Genomic DNA, 19199 nt, shown 5'->3' with positions numbered 1-19199 from the left:
AAAGAACTGATCCTGAATCATACAAACTAGTGTGCACACTGTTACTTTGGGGACAGCAGACTGGGTATTTCTATGAGAGGATAAGGGGCTGGAATCTACAGGGGAACATTTCAAAGGGACTCAGAGACCAGGTACACCTACTGTTAACCTGCAAGGGAAAGTAAGGGCTAGCATTGCCCAGAGGGTAGTGTTTGAGTGGCTGGTGGTGTTAGGGAGCTGTTACACAGCCAAGCACAAGCAAGACTCCCTCACACTGGAAGCGGGGGGTGGAGGGGGCACACAGGGTGAGAAAGAAGACTATGTTGGTTAAAAATCCAGCATGGTGTAGAGAGGAAGTGAATGCAGCTGTGAAAAATAAAAATGAAAAATAAAAAAAAATTTACAACAAGTGGAAGAAAGAGGAAGCTGATAGTAGTGAATATAAATCAGAAATTGTAAAAAAAATTGATAAGGGAAGCTAAGGGACACAAGGAGAAATCTATGGAAGTTGAGGATAAGAAGAAGGAGGTTTTAAAAATGTATTAGGAATAAACAGAATCCTGACAATCATACTGGTCCATGACAAGGTAGGAAGCTAGGAATGGTAGATCAATAACAACGCAGAAAAGGCAGAAGTGTTCAATAAATATTTCTGTTCTCTATGGGGAAAAAAACAGATGATGGAGTCTGGTCCTATGGTGATAACACTCTTTCAATTCCACTAGTATCTCTGGAGGATGTTCAATGGAAGCTATTAAAGTTAGACATTTTTTAAAAAAGCAGGACCAGATAATTTGCATCCAAGAGTTTTAAGAGAGCTGGCTGAAGAGCTTTCTGGACCACTAATGTTGATGTTCAACAAGTTTTGGAGGACTGGGAAAGTTCCAAAAGACTGGATGAAAGCTAATGTTGTCTCAATTTTCTGAAAGGGTAAGTGGGTTGACCCAAGTAATTATAGATCTGCCAGTGTGACATTATCTTGCCAGCGGGCAAGATAATGGAGCAGTTGATACAGGACTCAACTAATAATGAACTAAAGGAAGTTAATGTAATTAATGCAAATCAACATGGGTTTATGGAAAATAGAGCCTGTCAAACTAATTTGACATTTTTTTAAATGAAATGATAAATTTGGTTGATAAAGATAATAGTGTTAATGGACGATTTCAGAGTAGCAGCCGTGTTAGTCTGTATTCACAAAAAGAAAAGGAGTACTTGTGGCACCTTAGAGACTAACAAATTTATTTGAGCATAAGCTTTCGTGGGCTACAGCTCACTTCATTGGATGCATTCAGTGGAAAATACAATGGGGAGATTTATATATAGAGAGAACATGAAACAATGGGTGTTACCATACATACTGTAATGAGAGTGATCACTTAAGGTGAGCTATTACCAGCAGGAGAGCGGGGGGGGGGGGGAATTTTGTAGTGATAATCAAGGTGGACCATTTGAGCAGTTGATAAGAACGTCTGAGGAACAGTCGGGGGGGGGCGGGAAATAAACATGGGGAAATAGTTTTACTTTGTGTAATGACCCATCCACTCCCAGTCTCTATTCAAGCCTAAGTTAATTGTATCCAATTTGCAAATTAATTCCAATTCAGCAGTCTCTCATTAGAGTCTGTTTTTGAAGCTTTTCTGTTGAAGAATTACAACTTTTAGGTCTGTAAATGAGTGACCAGAGAGACTGAAGTGTTTTCCACACTATCAGAGGCTCGTTCACCTGCACATCTACCAATGTGATATATGCCATCATGTGCCAGCAATGCCCCTCTGCCATGTACATTGGTCAAACTGGAAAATCTCTACGTAAAAGAATAAATGGACACAAATCAGATGTCAAGAATTATAGTATTCAAAAACCAGTTGGAGAACATTTCAATCTCTCACTACAAAAGGTTTTCCCCTCCTCCCCCACTATCCTGCTGGTAATAGCTCACCTTAAGCCCTAGTCTACATTAGACGTTGAAGTCGAATTTAGCAACCTTAAATCGATGTAACCCTGCACCCGTCCACATGACAAAGCCCTTTTTTTGCCTTAAAATCTTAAAAAAGGGCTCTTAAAATCGATTTCCTTACTCCACCCCCAACAAGGGGATTAGCGCTAAAATCGGTTTTGCTGGGTTGAATTTGGGGTACTGTGGATGCAATTAGATGGTATAGGCCTCCAGGAGCTATCCCAGAGTGCTCCATTGTGACCGCTCTGGACAGCACTCTCAACTCAGATGCACTGACCAGGTAGACAGGAAAAGGCCCGCGAACTTTTGAATTTCAATTTCCTGTTTGGCCAGTATGGCAGTGTGGATCATGCAGAGCTCATCAGCAGAGGTGACCATGATGGAGTCCCAGAAACGCAAAAGAGCTCCAGCATGGACTGAACGGGAGTCTGCTATAGCTCCAGCATGGATTGAACGGGAGGTACGGGATCTGATCACTGTATGGGGAGAGGAATCCGTGCTATCAGAACTACGTTCCAGTTTTCGAAATGCCAAAACATTTGTGAAAATCTCCCAGAGCATGAAGGACAGAGGCCATAACAGGGACCCAAAGCAGTGCCGCGTGAAACTTAAGAAGCTGAGGCAATACTACCAGAAACCAGAGAGGCGAACGGCCGCTCCGGGTTAGAGCCCTAAACTTGCCGCTTCTATGATGAGCTGCATGCCATGTTAGGGGGTTCAGCCACCACTACCCCAGCTGTGATGTTTGATTCCTTCAATGGAGGTGGAGGCAACATGGAAGCAGGTTTTGGGGACGAGGAAGACGATGATGATGAGGTTGTAGATAGCTCACAGCAAACAAGCAGAGAAACCGGTTTTCCCAACAGCCAGGAACTATTTCTCACCCTGGACCGGGAGCCAGTACCCCCCAAACCTACCCAAGGCTGCCTCCCGGACCCACCAGATGGAGAAGGGACCTCTGATGAGTGTACCTTTTAAAATACTATACAAGGTTTAAAAGCCAGCATGTTTAATGATTAATTTGCCCTGGCATTCGTGGCTCTCCTGGATATACTCCCAAAGCCTTTGCAAAAGGTTTCTGGGGAGGGCAGCCTTATTCCATCCACCATGGTAGGACACTTTACCACTCCAGGCCAGTAGCACGTACTTGGGAATCAATGTAGACCAAAGCATTGCAGTGTATGTTTGCTGGCGTTCAAACCATATCCGTTCTTTATCTCTCTGTATTATCCTCAGAAGAGTGATATCATTCATGGTCACCTGGTTAAAATAGGGTGCTTTTCTTAAGGGAACATTCGGAGGTGCCAGTTCCTGTTGGGCTGTTTGCCTATGGCTGAAAGTAATGTTCCCCGCTGTTAATCACACGGTAGGGGGAGGAAAAATGCGACCTTGTAATGAAAGCACATGCGCTATGTATGTAATGTTAACCCATGAAAGAGTGTACCCATTGTTCTATAAAATGTGTCTTTTCAAATACAACTGTCCCTTTTTTTTTCTCCACCAGCTGCATGTGTTTCAAGGATCACAGGATCTTCGCCTTCCCTGAGGCTAGCGAAGATTAGAAGGCAAAAAAAACGCACTCACGATGAAATGTTCTCTGAGCTCATGTTGTCCTCCCACACTGACAGAGCACAGATAAATGCATGGAGGCAGACAATGTCAGAGTGCAGGAAGGCACAAAATGACCGTGAGGAGAGGTGGCGGGCTGAAGAGAGGGCTGAAGCTAAAAGGTGGCAGCAGCATGATGAGAGGAGACAGGATTCAATGCTGAGGCTGCTGGAGGATCAAACTAATAAGCTCCAGCGTATGGTTGAGCTGCAGGAAAGGCAGCAGGAGCATAGACGCTACAGCCCCTGTGTAACCAACCGCCCTCCTCCATAGCTTTCTCACCCAGACGCCCAAGAACACGGTGCGGGGGCTTCCGGCCACCCAGCCACTCCACCCCAGAGGATTGCCCAAGTAACAGAAGGCTGGCATTCAATAAGTTTTAAACTTTTAAAGTGCTGTGTGGCTTTGTCCTTCCCTCCTCCACCACCCCTCCTGGGCTACCTTGGTAATTATCCCCCTATTTGTGTGATGAATTAATAAAGAATGCATGAATGTAAAGCAACAATGACTTTATTGCCTCTGTAAGTGGTGATCGAAGGGAGGTGGGGAGGGTGGTTAGCTTACAGGGAAGTAGAGTGAACCAAGGGGCAGGGGGTTTCATCAAGGAGAAACAAACAGAACTTTCACTCCGTAGACTGGCCAGTCATGAAACTGGTTTTCAAAGCTTCTCTGATGCGCACCGCACTTTCCTGTGCTCTTCTAACTGCCCTGGTGTCTGGCTGTGCGTAATCAGCAGCCAGGCGATTTGCCTCAACCTCCCACCCTGCCATAAATGTCTCACCCTTACTCTCACAGATATTGTGGAGCGCAGAGCAAGGAGTAACAACAATGGGAATATTGGTTTCGCTGAGGTCTAACCGAGTCAGTAAACTGCGCCAGCGCGCTTTTAAATGTCCAAATGCACATTCTACCACCATTCTGCACTTGCTCAGCCTGTAGTTGAACAGCTCCTGACTACTCTCCAGGCTGCCTATGTCTGGCTTCATGAGCCATGGCATCAAGGGGTAGGCTGGGTCCACAAGGATAACTATAGGCATTTCAACATCCCCAACGGTTACTTTCCGGTCTGGGAAGAAAGTCTCTTCCTGCAGCTTTTGAAACAGACCAGTGTTCCTGAAGATGCGAGCGTCCTGTACCTTTCCCGGCCATCCCACGTTGATGTTGGTGAAACGTCCCTTGTGATCCACCAGTGCTTGCAGCACTATTGAAAAGTACCCCTTGCGGTTTATGTACTCGCTGCCTTGGTGCGCCGGTGCCAAGATAGGGATATGGGTTCCGTCTATGCCCCCACCACAGTTAGAGAATCCCATTGCAGCAAAGCCATCCACTATGACCTGCACATTTCCCAGGGTCACTACCCTTGATATCAGCAGATCTTTGATTGCGTTGGCTACTTGCATCACAGCAGCCCCCACAGTAGATTTGCCCACTCCAAATTGATTCCCGACTGACTGGTAGCTGTCTGGCGTTGCAAGCTTCTACAGGGCTATTGCCACTCACTTCTCAACTGTGAGGGCTGCTCTCATCTTGGTGTCTTGCGCCTCAGGGCAGGGGAAAGCAAGTCACAAAGTTCCATGAAAGTGCCCTTACGCATGTGAAAGTTTCGCAGCCACTGGGAATCCTCCCAGACCTGCAACACTATGCGGTCCTACCAGTCTGTGCTTGTTTCCTGAGCCCAGGATCGGCGTTCCACCGCATGAGCCTGCCCCATTAGCACCATAATGCCCACATTGCCAGGGCCCGTGCTTTGAGAGAAGTCTGTGTCCATGTCCTCATCACTCTCGTCACCTCGCTGACGTCACCTACTTGCCTAGTTTTGCTTTGCCAGGTTCTGGTGCTGCATATATTGCTGGATAATGCGTGTGGTGTTTAATGTGCTCCTAATTGCCAAAGTGATCTGAGCAGGCTCTATGCTTGCTATGGTATGGCCTCTGCGCAGAAAAAAGGCGCGGAACGATTGTCTGCTTTTGCCCTGATGGAGGGAAGGGCGACTGACGACATGGCTTACAGGGTTGGCTTACAGGGAATTAAAATCAACAAAGGGGATGGCTTTGCAAGAAACTGAATGGCCGTCTCAAGGATAGAACTCAAAACTGAGTTTAGCAGGCCGTTGATTTTACAGAGGGAGGGAGGAGAAAATGAATACAAAACAAATCTGGTCTATTTCTTGTTTTGAGCCACTGCATATATCTTTATACATCATGCTGGCAGCAGACTGTTCAGTACGACCGCTAGCCATTGTCACCTCCTGGGTGCTCGGCAGAAGATGGTGCAGTATGACTGCTGGCCATCATCTTCTGCTGGCTGCAGATTAAAAGACAGTGCACTGCCAGTAAGACTCAATCGCCATGAGACGAAACAAGGGAAATGACCTGGCTGGGTCACTCCCATGTTTGCCCAGGCGCCCGGTGAAAAGAGCACCCAGGACTATGTCGATGACGGCTACCAGTCATACTGCACTGTCTGCTGCCAAAAAGCAATAAACTGCTGCTATGTAGCAATGCAGTACCACGTCCGCCAGCACCCAGGAGACATACAGTGATGGACCTAATTTTGTTGTGTAGACATACCTTAAGTGATCACTCGTTACAGAGTGTATGGTAACACCCATTGTTTCATGTTCTCTATGTTTATAAATTTCCCCACTGTATTTTCCACTGAATGCATCCAATGAAGTGAGCTGTAGCTCACAAAAGCTTATGCTCAAATAAATTTGTTAGTCTCTAAGGTGCCACAAGTACTCCTTTTCTTTTAGTGTTATTGGAATATACTTGAACTTTTGTAAGGCATTTGACTTGGTACCACATGATATTTTGAAAAAAAACCCCTAGAATGATATAAAATTTACCTGAGGTAGGTGAGGTAATATCTTTTATTGGACCAAATTCCATTGGTCAGAGAGAGAAGCTTTCAAGCTTACACAGAGCTCTTCTTCAAGCTCAAAAAACTTGTCTCTTTCACGAACAGAATTTGATGCAATAAAGAACTTTTACCATGTCTCTCTAATATCTTGGGACCAATATGGCTACTGCAACACTTCATACATAAAATTAACATGACACACATTAAATCGATTAAAAACTGTCTAACTGTAAATAATGAGTGGGTCTGTTTCCAGTGGGATTCTGCAGGGATCAGTTCTAGGCTCTCGGCTACTTAACACTTTTATCAATAACTTGGAAGAAAACATAAAATCATCACTGATCAAGTTTGCAAATGACATAAATGTTGGGAGACTAGGAAAAACTGAAGAGGATGGGTCACTGATTTACAGCAATCTAGACTGCTTGGTAAATTGGACGCAAGCAAACTATGCATTTTAATACAGCTAAAAATAAATGTATGCATCTGGGAACAAAGAATGTGGGCCATACTGACATGACAGGGGACTATCATGCGAAGCAGTAATTCAAAAAAGATTTCGGGATTGTGTTGGATAATCAGCTGAACAAGAGCTCCCTGTGATGTTATTGCCAAAAAAGCTAATGCAGACCTGGGATGGATAAAGAGGGGAGAGAGGTTACATCACCTCGGCATTGGTGCACAGGCCCACTGACAGCAATTCCGGGTTGCAGGGCTGGAGCTGGGCCTCACACTGCTGCTGGCCCAGGGTGGCATCACAACCTGGGTGAGGAGCTGGACCACATGCAGCAGCTGGTGCACATGCACACAAGCCGTGAACACGGTCCACCTGACAGTTGGGAGATGCTACACCTGTGCTGGTTGGTGCCCAGCGAGCTGCTGGGCCCACTCTTCCGGCACAGCGAAGGCTTCCACATGCCTGCCCGGCTGCCTTTGCCGCTCCTGGTACCATCCCACGTACACCTAGGAGTCCTGTGGCCTGCCCAGGTGATTTAAAGGGGCCCGGGCTCGCGGCAGTGGCCAGGGCCCCTGGGCTCTTTTAAATCGCCTGGGCCCTGGCCAATTGCCATCTTTGCTCCCCCTTTGTTGGTGGGCCTGCTGGTGCAACTGCTGCTGGAATACTGTGTCCATTTCTGGTGCCCATAGGTCAAAAAGGATGGTGATAAATTGGAGCGGGTTCCGAGAAGAGTCACAAGAATGATTAAAGGATTAGATAACATGCCTTATAATGATAAGCTAAATAGACTAAGCTCATTGAATCTAACAAAGGAAACGTTAAAGGGTGACAATGACAGTCTTTATGAACCTATATGGTGAATAAATATTTAATAATGGTCTTTTCATTGTAGCAGAGAAACGTATAACACAAAGCAATGGCTGGAAGGCTAGACAAATTCAGACTGGAAATAAGGCACAATTTTGCAAAGGTGAGAGTAATTAACCATTGGAACAGTTTACAACGGTCACAGTGGCTTCTCCATCACTGATATTCTTAAATCAAGATTGGATGTTTTTCTAATATATCTGCTTAGGAATTATTTTGAGAGAGTTCTGTGGCCTGTACTATACAGTAGATCAGACTAGATGATCACAGTATTCCCTTCTGGCTGTACAATCTGTGAATCTAATCTGATAAATAGTCTACACTGTAGAGGGAAGTTGACTACATAATAAGAAACCCCTCCTACTATACAGTCATAAAAATACTTCTGAATCATGAGAGAAGACTGTGCCATGTGTATTTTGTTATACAATTTCTACTCTACCTCCATCCCACCATTATCATTGTAGGAATTTTTCAAATAAATGTTTGGTTTGTAAATCTTGCATCTGGAAGAAAATGGTTGAGAGTCTGTTGAACTCCTGCAGAGGCAGGCATCTTACTTTACAGGTTTTGCATTACATACTTTAGGAGAGTATTTTGGGCATTGGAAGCCACCTGATGATATTTCAGTGCCTCATGACACAAAAGATCTTTGATCTGTGTTCTATCAATTTCAGAGGTGTTGTCAATTTTTAAAAGAATGTTGCCGAAGTTGAACCTGTAAAATTTGAGGTGTGTACACCGGGTGTGCATAAAACACACCTTTTTGTGTTTCAACTCATATTTGAATGAGAAAAATGGGTAATTGGACATACAAGCAGACAATTACCAGAATGTTTGTAATTACCTATTTTGTATGCACTGCACTGTACTGAATGTAGCTAGACAAAAGCAGGAAATAGAAGCTAGAAGACAAATATGCATATGTGGATTACTCAGTATAGGTAAGTTAAGTTTAATTTGCAGAGTTCAAAGTAATAATACATTTTTAAAACTTCCATATTTAAAAAAGTTTTAAATCAAGTTATTAAATGAGCATTTCTCATTTTTAAAGAACAGAATCCTTAAGATGTGCTTTTATAACCCACTGTGCACTGAATCGTGTATCCCCCCCCCGTGCCTTATCCACAGAGGATATGAAGCAATCACAGCTCCCACCTCTAGGATTTGGTCCTTCAGTTCAAATTGCAGCAGCGCATGGCTTAGCTTTGGAGGTGCTCGGTTCAATACCAACTGACATGGCAGCTGTTTCACAATCACATGCCTCAAATCAAATAAGCAACCTTCCTCAACCCATCTGCCAACTGTCACTCTCACTTACATGACCACATCCAAAGTCTAGATTATAAACTGTTTGGGGCAGACTTCTTATATCTCTATGCAGGGCCTAGGACACTTCTGGGTGCTGATAAACCATCACCACAGGGCTTTTAGAATGCACCTTCCTCTACTTGTGGGTGTAAGGAAAAGCAAGGAAACAAACCTTTTGTTAGGGATGAGAAGGTGCCATTTCAATTTGAATTTACCCCATAACTTCTACTTTTCTCCCTCAGAAGCAGCTGGTATTGGGCATGGTCAGAGCCAGAGTCCTGGACTACATGGACATTGGGTCTGATCTAGTATGGATATTCCTAAATGATCAGAGGACCTAGGGTCCTGGTCCAAAAGACCACCCATGTTGTTTTAGGGGGCATTTCAACCAGGATAGCAAGGATTCCAGTGACAATAGTTTAAAATGGAAACAGTGGTTTCAGGCCTACACATCTTTTGTTTTAACTTAAGGTCCCTCTGCAAAATAAACCCACACACGTCCTGCCAGCCAAAGATCTAGCCCTCACTCCCCATCCACTATCCTGTCCGATTCTGATGGCAGCAGGCTGTGGCAAAGATCTAATTCCTTGACTGTTCTCCCCAGTTCCTGCTTGGAAAATTGTGCTTTGGTTCTATCTCCTGGCTTCCTGATCCATGCATGTGTTTGGGAGAAAATGGGGAGTGGGGTGGGGTGGCAGGGCATCACTAAAGGCTATAGAGAGTAAGAAAGATTGCTATCAATGCCTGGGAAAGTTTGCAGGGATGGCTGGAGCGAAGGAATAACAGATGCACAGAGATGGAGGACCCAGTGAGAGAGGTGGAGGACGCTGTGTTTTACATGTTGCACAGAGCTCTACCAACTTGGTCCCAACTATAGGACTTGGTCCTTCTACTCAAGTTGTAGCAGCTCATGCTTTTTACTCTGCTAAGAGGCCATTTACAAAGTAAAAGCATAATTCAATGAACACAGCATTTATGGTAAATGTTAAAATGGCTACTGAATTTTTTAAATTCTGCAATCATAAAAAGCATCCAAAATTAGTGATATTGTGCATTTTGAACTTACATACCTTTTGTTTTAACAGGGTACATGATCTCTTGATACCATAAATACAAAGAACATATAGTTGTTTCATCCCTGCTAGTATCTTTTACCCTCCTTCTTTCCAATGCAGCAACAACAACAACAACAAAATTTCTCTCCACACATGCACACAGGCAGCCCTTTATTACTTTAAGGAAGTAACTTGTATGAAGTGCAACTATTCACAGTTGTGACATATGTACTTTTTTCCTCAGCCAGCATAATCTGTCGTGTGAATGTCACATCTACTATAGTAGGCCAAGGCAACCAGAAGTTAACAGTGGCAGGAGACCTTGCAGAGATGGAGAAGATAGCCCATGTTATCACTGAACATTTCTTTACATATGTATTACTAGACCACTGGGAGGCCTCAGGTGACATTTTAAAATATTAGCCATGTTTTACATTTTGTTATATCCAGCTCATATTTCCACTGTTTCCAATTGCTATTAACACAGAGCCAAATCCTGAAGTCCATATGCAGATGAAAGACTCCTGCTGAAGTCAATGCAAGCTTTGCTTTGATAAGGACTGTAGTCAGGAAGAGGACTAATGTGGGTGCAAACACAGCTACATAGATTTGCTGACTTAGTGTGAAAAAGCAGTTTGAGACCGGTCCAGGTGGCGAAGACCAACATGAGCATACAAAGATCTGTGCATTTATCACATGAGACTTACAAGCCTACCACTTGAGCCAATAGAATTAGTAACATCCTAAGGTATTTGGCCTATATAGCAGCCAGCAAGACTACTATTTATGGACTTTGAAATGAAGAACACTTTACCCTGTTTATGCTTCATGCTTGATTAAGTGCCAATAAAGGAAGCCGTATCTGTGTGACAATCTGTCAAAAAGAGGAACCCTTGCACACTGATCAAGATAACTTGAAAACACTGCTTCAGAGTTGAGCCACTTATGCTGTTCATATAGTATTAAACACACAAAACTATGTTAAAAGAACATTAAAGTTGCAAATTCAGCACTCAATAATTAGGAAATGGAGGAATTAAGATTGCCTATGCAACCTTAATTCAGCCCCCTTATGTGTATGCATTAATGATACAGTCTTTATTACATGATCACATACTATTTTTCCACAGGATCCCTTCCTCATTCAGTGCACAGGCTAGATGATACTCACTAAATGAGCAACTACTCAAGATTTTGTTTTCTCCTCATCAATGTGTAGCCCTATGACTTGTTTACTGCACAATTTTCAAACCTTGTTCTGAAGACAGAATTATTTATTTGCTCTTGGGCTTTTCTATGACACTCATTACTATGGTACCCAAGTGCTTTACTAACAATAATTTATTTTCACTAAACTCTGAGGTGATTAGGCATTACTATGACATTCTACAGATGGAGGAACGGAGTTTAAAAGCATCCATTAATTTTGGGTACCCAGTCTGAGATGCCATGGGCTTGGTTTTTCAGCGTATTTATTAGCATTACATAGTATTTTGTATGCCCATTGGCTTCAGTTGCAATTGTGAGTGCTCAGCCCTGGGGTCTTAAATTGGGCACCCAAAAATAGAACATACAATTAGTGACCATCAGTGAACAGCTGGTTTCAGTGCCTTGCCAAGAATAACGCTATATGAAGAGTCCATCCTTTCTCTTACTGAAATCCTCTGCCACATTCCCTGCACACCTTATGGTTAGAACACTAACCTTAGACATGCGAGACCCACATTCATATCCCTGCTCTGGAATGAGCCTGAAATGGACTACACAGCTTCCAAATTCTGAAGCATCCTACAGAACTTAGGCTGGTTCTTATTTTACCCAAACCACTTCATCCATCCCTAATAAATCCTCATCTCAATATCAGCACTGTCCTGTACTCTATTTAGAAATATTTTCAGTAGCCAAACTAATCTATGTCCATCAGTGAAGCAACATTTACATATCTGAGGTAGCTAGGAATGTACTGAGCACGCCAGGCAAAAGCAAGCATGCGAGGGCAAAATTAAATGAGGACTGTGAAGATGTAAGCCTCTTCTGGCTGTACACTAAAAACCATTGCAGCACATTTCTATGTTCAAGATCCACCCTGTGGAGAATCCTGCCTTGTAAAAGGTCTGAATTAATCCAAAGCTTTCTAACTGCCATCATGGCTGGCCTAATGTTCTCACTCATTTCTTAACTGAGTAGCTATGACGTTATGGGGAAGAGAGAAAGAGAAGGAGGAAGATGAAAAGGTATTCCACACTTTCCTAGCAGCATGCTAAATTAATTGAATTCTAGCAGCAAGTAGCAAAAAAGCAAATTATGAACTAAAAATGGATTATCAAGGGCTCTGCTATTACAGATTGCCATATTGCCAAGGCTTATAAAGAGAAATATCATCAGTTTCAACCCATATGAAATATTTGTTAGAAATGATTGTGCCCATAATTTTGTTTTAAGGCCCAATTTTGCCATCAGAATACAAGATGTAGCTCAGTATACTCAAATCATCTTTCCCACAAGAAATTAACGTGTACTTAAATGCTACCACTGAGAGACTGTAATAAAACAAGACTTGCAATTGAACATATTGTGGGCCAGATAGAACATGGAAATAGATCTGGTTGGAATAACTCCAACAAAACAATTTTGTCAGAATGTACTGATTTGGCAAGAGTGGAGACATTTCATGAAGACTGTTTGATTTTGCTAAAGTTCCTCCATCGCTTGCCTGCACAGCTCCTCAACAACCCACTAAGTGGACTGCCTCGGGCTGGGAACTCAGGCAAATTCTGCAGTTCCAAGACAGCCTTCCTTCCTTCCATCATTTGTGGCTCTAACCAGTCCACTTGGTAGGCTGCTGAAGAGCCAGGGCTCCATTGCCTTTCAAGGAGAATTTCAAAAATGTTGGTTTTCATTCCAAAACTGAACAAAACTGAATTTTGAAAGATTGAAATCCTCAGGCCAGGTCTACACTACAGAGTTAGGTCAACATAAGGCAGTTTATGTCAAACTAATATGTCAGTTTACATACTACAGCCTTGCTGCCGCCATTGTAAGTGCCCTACTACATTGATATAACTCCACCTCCAAGAGAGGTGTAGGGCTTATGTCAGTGTAGTTAGGGCAACGCAGTGTCCACGTACACACTATTATTTACATTGGCTGTTAGATGTCATTCTTGTCAATTTCATGGCCAATGGCCTGGACTTGCCACTCCCTGTGCTCGCTGCTCCCAGCCAGGCTCCCCACGCCTGGATTCGCCACTCCCAGCCGGGTACTGCCTAGGCTCTTAGCTCCCCCCCACTGCTCCTCTCAAGTCAGTGGAAATGTTCCTGGTAAGAATGCGCACCACTGACAGAAGGAGGGTGCTGTGGACATGAACTACTGCAGTAATTACTATGGCTGCTGTAAGTTTTAGGTTTGTCATGTTGACGTGGCCTCAGCGAAATGGAATTACCAATTCCTCTACACAGCTCTACGTGAGAAACTGAAAAAATGAATAAGGAGTCTGGTGGCACCTTAAAGACGAACAGATTTATTTGAGCATGCTCAAATAAATCTGTTCGTCTTTAAGATGCCACCAGACTCCTTATTGTTTTTGTGGATACAGACTAATACGGCTACCCCCGATACTTGAAAAAATGAATGTTACCTAAAAGGCAACCATCATTATATATACACATATTCCCAGACACAAGCTGTATTAAATGGAGTTAAGGTTGAGATTATAATCAGTAATTTAGGGTAAAATACAGTAAATTCAAAGTTCAATTAAACTTAGAAGTCTCAGCACATTAAAGTACAGAAATGCACATTTAGGGTACCCAACAACCTCATATGAAAGCTCTATAGGTTTCCACCTGAAGGCATAAAAGTGAGGGGTGCAATCTCTTCAACATTGTCTTCTCGAGACCCCATTTAATCGCCTTTCTTTCCCAGGGAAACATTGTAGTGAGGGAGGCTATGTGAGAGAATGGCAGACTTTAAAGGAATTTGCAGTGGCCAGACGGAGACCTCCCAGGGAGTGTTATTCAGCTAGAGTAGAAAGGCTTGCGGGAGAGAGGGTATGGGAGCTAGTACAGAGAATTGCATTGACCTACAGCAATTAAAGAAAGTTGTGGGTTCTGGTGATGGATCCCCCAAGTATCAGGACACAAACCTGATGCCGAGAGACTTAAGAACTCCATGAGGGGACACCAGCACAGTTTCTAGAGAGCCTTGTTATAGATGTTTATGTGGAAATTCAGATCAGTCTATGCTCCTGCCTCACTTATTACTGCAAATTCTGGTTTTGGTACATGATGTTCTTTCCAAGAAGTAGGCCGATTAGAAAGGTAACAACATCTGTTGCTATATGTAACCCTTCTGCCCATCAGAGTTGGCAGCAACAAGGGCCGGGTTCAGTATCTAGGAGTTCCATTCCAATAACACAATGCAAAACCGGCTCGAGCCCCCACCCAGTGACCTGGGACAAATATATACCACCCCCGCTGGGCGCCTCCAAGAGGCAATACTTCCCCTGTCACAAGCACATAGTCTGAGTGTAGCAAAAAGCCTTTTAATAACAGAGAGAAACAATGTGGCATTATGTTGGGGAAATACCACCAACAGGATTCATAACACAACCTATGAGCAAAAAACCCACCTCAAGCAAATCGAGCTGTGTCCTTTCCCTTTGGTTCTTGAGTCCAGCAACCCAAAATCACCCAAAGTCCCAAAAGTCCAACGACCCAAAAGTCTCTGTCCCTGGTCAGGGCAGCCCCAGAGTTTGAAAGTTTATCTGTAGAGTTTTGCCTCCCAACCTGGGTGGAGATGGGAGGGCAGGTTAAGGGGCACCTTACGTGGGCCAAAGCTGATTGCCCCACCTCTCCATGGGGCTCCGCTGTGCCAGCCGCCCCCATGAGCTGCTCCAGGAATCCGACAAACTGCTCTGCTCTGCTTGCCGTCCCGCAAACTGCAATACTCTGCTTTGCTCGCTGTCCCGCAAACTGCTCTGCTCCACCAGCCACTCTGCTCTGCTCACCATCCTGCAAACTGCTCCGCCATACATCTTCAGGCTCCCCCACTACTTAACACAACACTCAGTGATTTCAGCTCTTAGTAAGTTTATCTCTTTTGTGATTTCAGCTTGTAGTAGGAGAGCCTCAGTGCTGGTGCACCATTAGCCCAAAGTAAATTCAGCTCAGCAGCCTGTAACTAGACTCTTAATGGAATCAAAATTAGCTCTGATATTCTACAGTAGAGAGAAGAGGAATTGCAACCAGCATGTAAGGCCCTCACCAGGGGGCCCATGCCACCAAGCATTAATACCTGTCCCCAGCCTCTCTCTATTCACTGGGTTTTGGAACCCATGACCCTTGCCTAGCGAGTACTGCTCAGTCGATGGTGAGTCCCTCCATCATAACAAAAGGCCGAGTACAGTTCCACTGTCCTTGATTCACATAATCAGGATAACAACAGTTTATTCCTGCCCCAATAACAGAGAAACTGGGGCTCCTACAGCAGCCAAAGTGACCATCTAGGCAGGGTGGGTGTGCCTACGCAAATGAGATCAGCCCCTGAAGTTCTTTTTCACAACCCACCATGACTCACCACCAGACACCTTAGTCCCAAGGCCCGCCGGGGATGTCAGTTGGCGGCTCCTTCACGGAGCTGTGAGCATGGGTGTGTACTTGGCGCGGTTCACTTCAATCCCAGACACCTGCCCCTTTTGCGGCGTGAGGGATACCCTGGCACATGTATACCTGGAGTGTGCCAGGCTGCAGCCCCTATTCCGGCTCCTCACCAATATTTTATTACGTTTTTGGTTGCACTTCTCCCCTCACCTTCTCATTTATGCACTCCCTATCCGTGGCCCCACAAAGTCACGGGATCTCCTGGTCAACCTCCTCCTGGCCCTAGCAAAAATGGCCATCTACAAAACCAGAGTGAGGAGGTTGGACGATGGAGTCTCCTGTGACTGTGGGGCCTATTTCCGATCCTCGGTCTGTTCACATATCCGGGCAGAGTTCCTCTGGGTGGCGTCCTCTGACTCCCTTGACGCCTTTGAGGAGCAGTGGGCGCTGTCCGGGGTTCTCTGCTCGGTGTCCCTGTCCGGTTCCCTTTGTTTGACCCTTTGACCGCACTCCTGTCCCTGTTATTTTATTAGTTGTCCTCCGGAATTTTTTGGGTATCTAGGTCCTGTGGATCCCCCTTTTAGGCTGGGGGGGATCCTTTAGCGGTGGACGGGCTTCGCCCGCCCACTTCCCGGATCCCAATAAGATGACTCACCACCAGATGTCAGAGTAGAGCTCATCCTGACTCTACTTACATCTAGATATCAGAGTACATCAGCAATAACAAAAAAGAGAAAATCCATGTTTTGGGCAGAATTTTCAAAAGCATACAGCAATAGCCCAACTCCACTCCCATGAAGTCAATGGGAGTTTAACCATTGGCTTCATCAGGAACAGAGTTAGGGTGGGGTTTTTCAGAAGTGTTCCACATTGGTCTAAGTATTTAATATTATTAATCCTGCTGTCAGTGGAGCTCTGTGGGGATGCAGAGTTCCATACATGCAAAGCAGCTTTGAGGATGGGGGGCATCTGAATGAACAAAATCAGATGTAGTTAATATTGGCACATGAGAGGCTTTTGAAAACCAGACTAATACTGTTGGTAGTCTCAAGTGCATGTCCCTTTTTAAACTCATTCTCATCTCTTGAATATTTGTATGGCCTCATCATCACCAGTGCCTCACAATCTTTAGCACTTATCCCTTGTGAGGTAGGGTAGTACTATCATCCCCATTTTACAGATGGGAAACTGAGGCACAGACAAGCTAGTGGCTTGCCCAAGGTCACACAGGAAGTCTGGGACAGAGAGGGACTTCAACACAGGTCTCCCAAGCCCTAGCCTATTGACCTAATGAATGGATAATCCTTTCAATTCCATCTTGCTTTGCTCTAACCTTCTTCCACTGATATACAATAAAATTGGAAAATATGAAATATTCATCTGTGCTGACTGGGGAAACTCCAGGACATAATGCAGTGGGGAAAATTATTGCTAACAAATGCATTGTACCACTGCAGATTTACCTTTTGTAAAAAACAAAACAAAACAAAAAAACCCAAGAAAAACATACACACCCTGCCACAACCCTTCCTAGCTCATCCTAGGAAATTTTAAAAGGCTGACTATATTTTGCCTATGCATGAGGTGGGAAGAAATGAGAATAGGAATACAAAAGGCCACTTCCAAATCATTTACCCAAAGAGAAGAAAATTTTGTTTCTATACTGACTGCTGGCTACTTAAAAAGAAAATTCAGCTAAAAACCTCCCCCAACACTGCTGTGACTGGGAGTAAATATAGCAACTATCGCATTCTGTAGGAGTCACTGCAAGGTCACCTTTCACACAGAAAACTTAAAACCTTTTACTCACCCTGATGAATTCATGGAGATATAAAGAGTTCAGGGTCCACTGGAGTTTTCAGAATAAACGTGGCGGGGAGGGAAGATTCTCCTGCTTTGAAAATGGCAGGTAGGGTTTGAGAAGTGAAGAATACTGAAGGGTGATAAAAGGAGGCCAAGTTTGTCTTCATTTCCCTCTCTTTCTGGCTCTGGAAGTGGCCTGTGACTTTGTCTGTGGGTGTGTGATGTCCTCTTTGCTCCCTCACTTACTGAGCATAAAGGAGCAGCCTGATTTTATTCTCTGGCAGATGTACCAAAATGTTGACAAGCACAGTGTATTATTCACTTACACTGTGTATATATCATTGCCCTACTCTGTTATCAAAGAAAATTATTGTGACTGGGGGAAAGGTGTTCAGAACAGAATTATAGTCCTCTGTACACTATATTTTATTTTCAAATTTACAAGCAGCAAAACATTGCGACAAACAAGGCCCCGCTCCTGTAAGTCACTATAGAACCAGAGGAAGCATTTTTGGCTCTCTCCTGTAAATACAGTTGTGCTCTTCATGTTTCCTTCCAGAATCCTTAACCTTGTGTCAGAAGCTTCAATACAGAAATACAAATGTCATTCTAAAGTTACTACACTGCTAGCATCAGAGAGGACTAATTAGTGTAAAACTGAACACTTCACACTTTTATAACATCTCGCAGTCAAAGATCCGAAAGCAGATTAAAATGTTTATTTAAAGCACTACAATATGTCTTTGAAGTACATGTTAGGGGGAAAACAGAAACAGGCAGTTAAGTGACTTTCCCAAATTTGCATAGCAAGTCAGTGGCACAGCCACCAATAGAACCTTGGCATCCTGTTGCCTCAGGTCCCCTGCACTAGCCACAACTTCTCCCTAACCTTAAATCACTCTCTGCATAAACCATTTCTGTCAACTCTTAATTATTAAGTGCAGGGGGTTAGGATATGCAGATGGTTACTGCATGAGGCCTTTCAGCTAAATTCTAAGGAGAAGAAAAACATGGTCTTGTGTGCAACAATCTTGGGGTTCATTAAACAACAGACCAGTGAATGAGAAAGGAATAAAACGTTAGTTAAAACAAACTGGAGAGCACCTCTGGTGAACTGCTGCACACAGCCATGTGGTGTTCCCAACCTCCCCCTCCAGGGCACATCTCCAAATTCCCACACTCAACATGGTCCCTTATGAAGGAGCATCTCCAAATCACAATCTTTCATCAACATATCTCTACATTGTGATTCAGCAATTGAACTGGGCCCCTGAAGATATGGGCTCAGTCCTCAGCTCAATCACAAATTTCCTCTGTGTTCTTGGTCAAGTCACTTAAGCTCCCTGTGACTCAGTTTACTGTCTGTATAAGGAGGTTAAGAAAAGCTCCTTAACTCACAGGGATGTTGCAAGAATCAGATCTCAGATTTTTACTGTTTACATGTAGGCTTGGAAGAATGTTCATTTCACACACACACACACACACACACACACACACACACACACACACACACACACACGTTTCCATCAATAATAAAAGAAATGTACAGCTAGGCCAACTAAGAAAAATGCTTCTTAAGGACTTTGTTTGATTTAAGGATATTTAACTTTGTATATTTTGACAATTTATGTTTTAATGGTTATAAAACTTTAACCATTTAAATCTCAACATCCAGTCATTAAATAGTTATTGTCTGA

This window comes from Dermochelys coriacea, chromosome 2 (genome assembly GCF_009764565.3).
Source record: "Dermochelys coriacea isolate rDerCor1 chromosome 2, rDerCor1.pri.v4, whole genome shotgun sequence".
Lineage (NCBI taxonomy): Eukaryota > Metazoa > Chordata > Testudines > Dermochelyidae > Dermochelys > Dermochelys coriacea.
The sequence above is the reverse complement of the archived record's forward strand: the minus strand, read 5'-3'. Positions refer to the sequence as shown.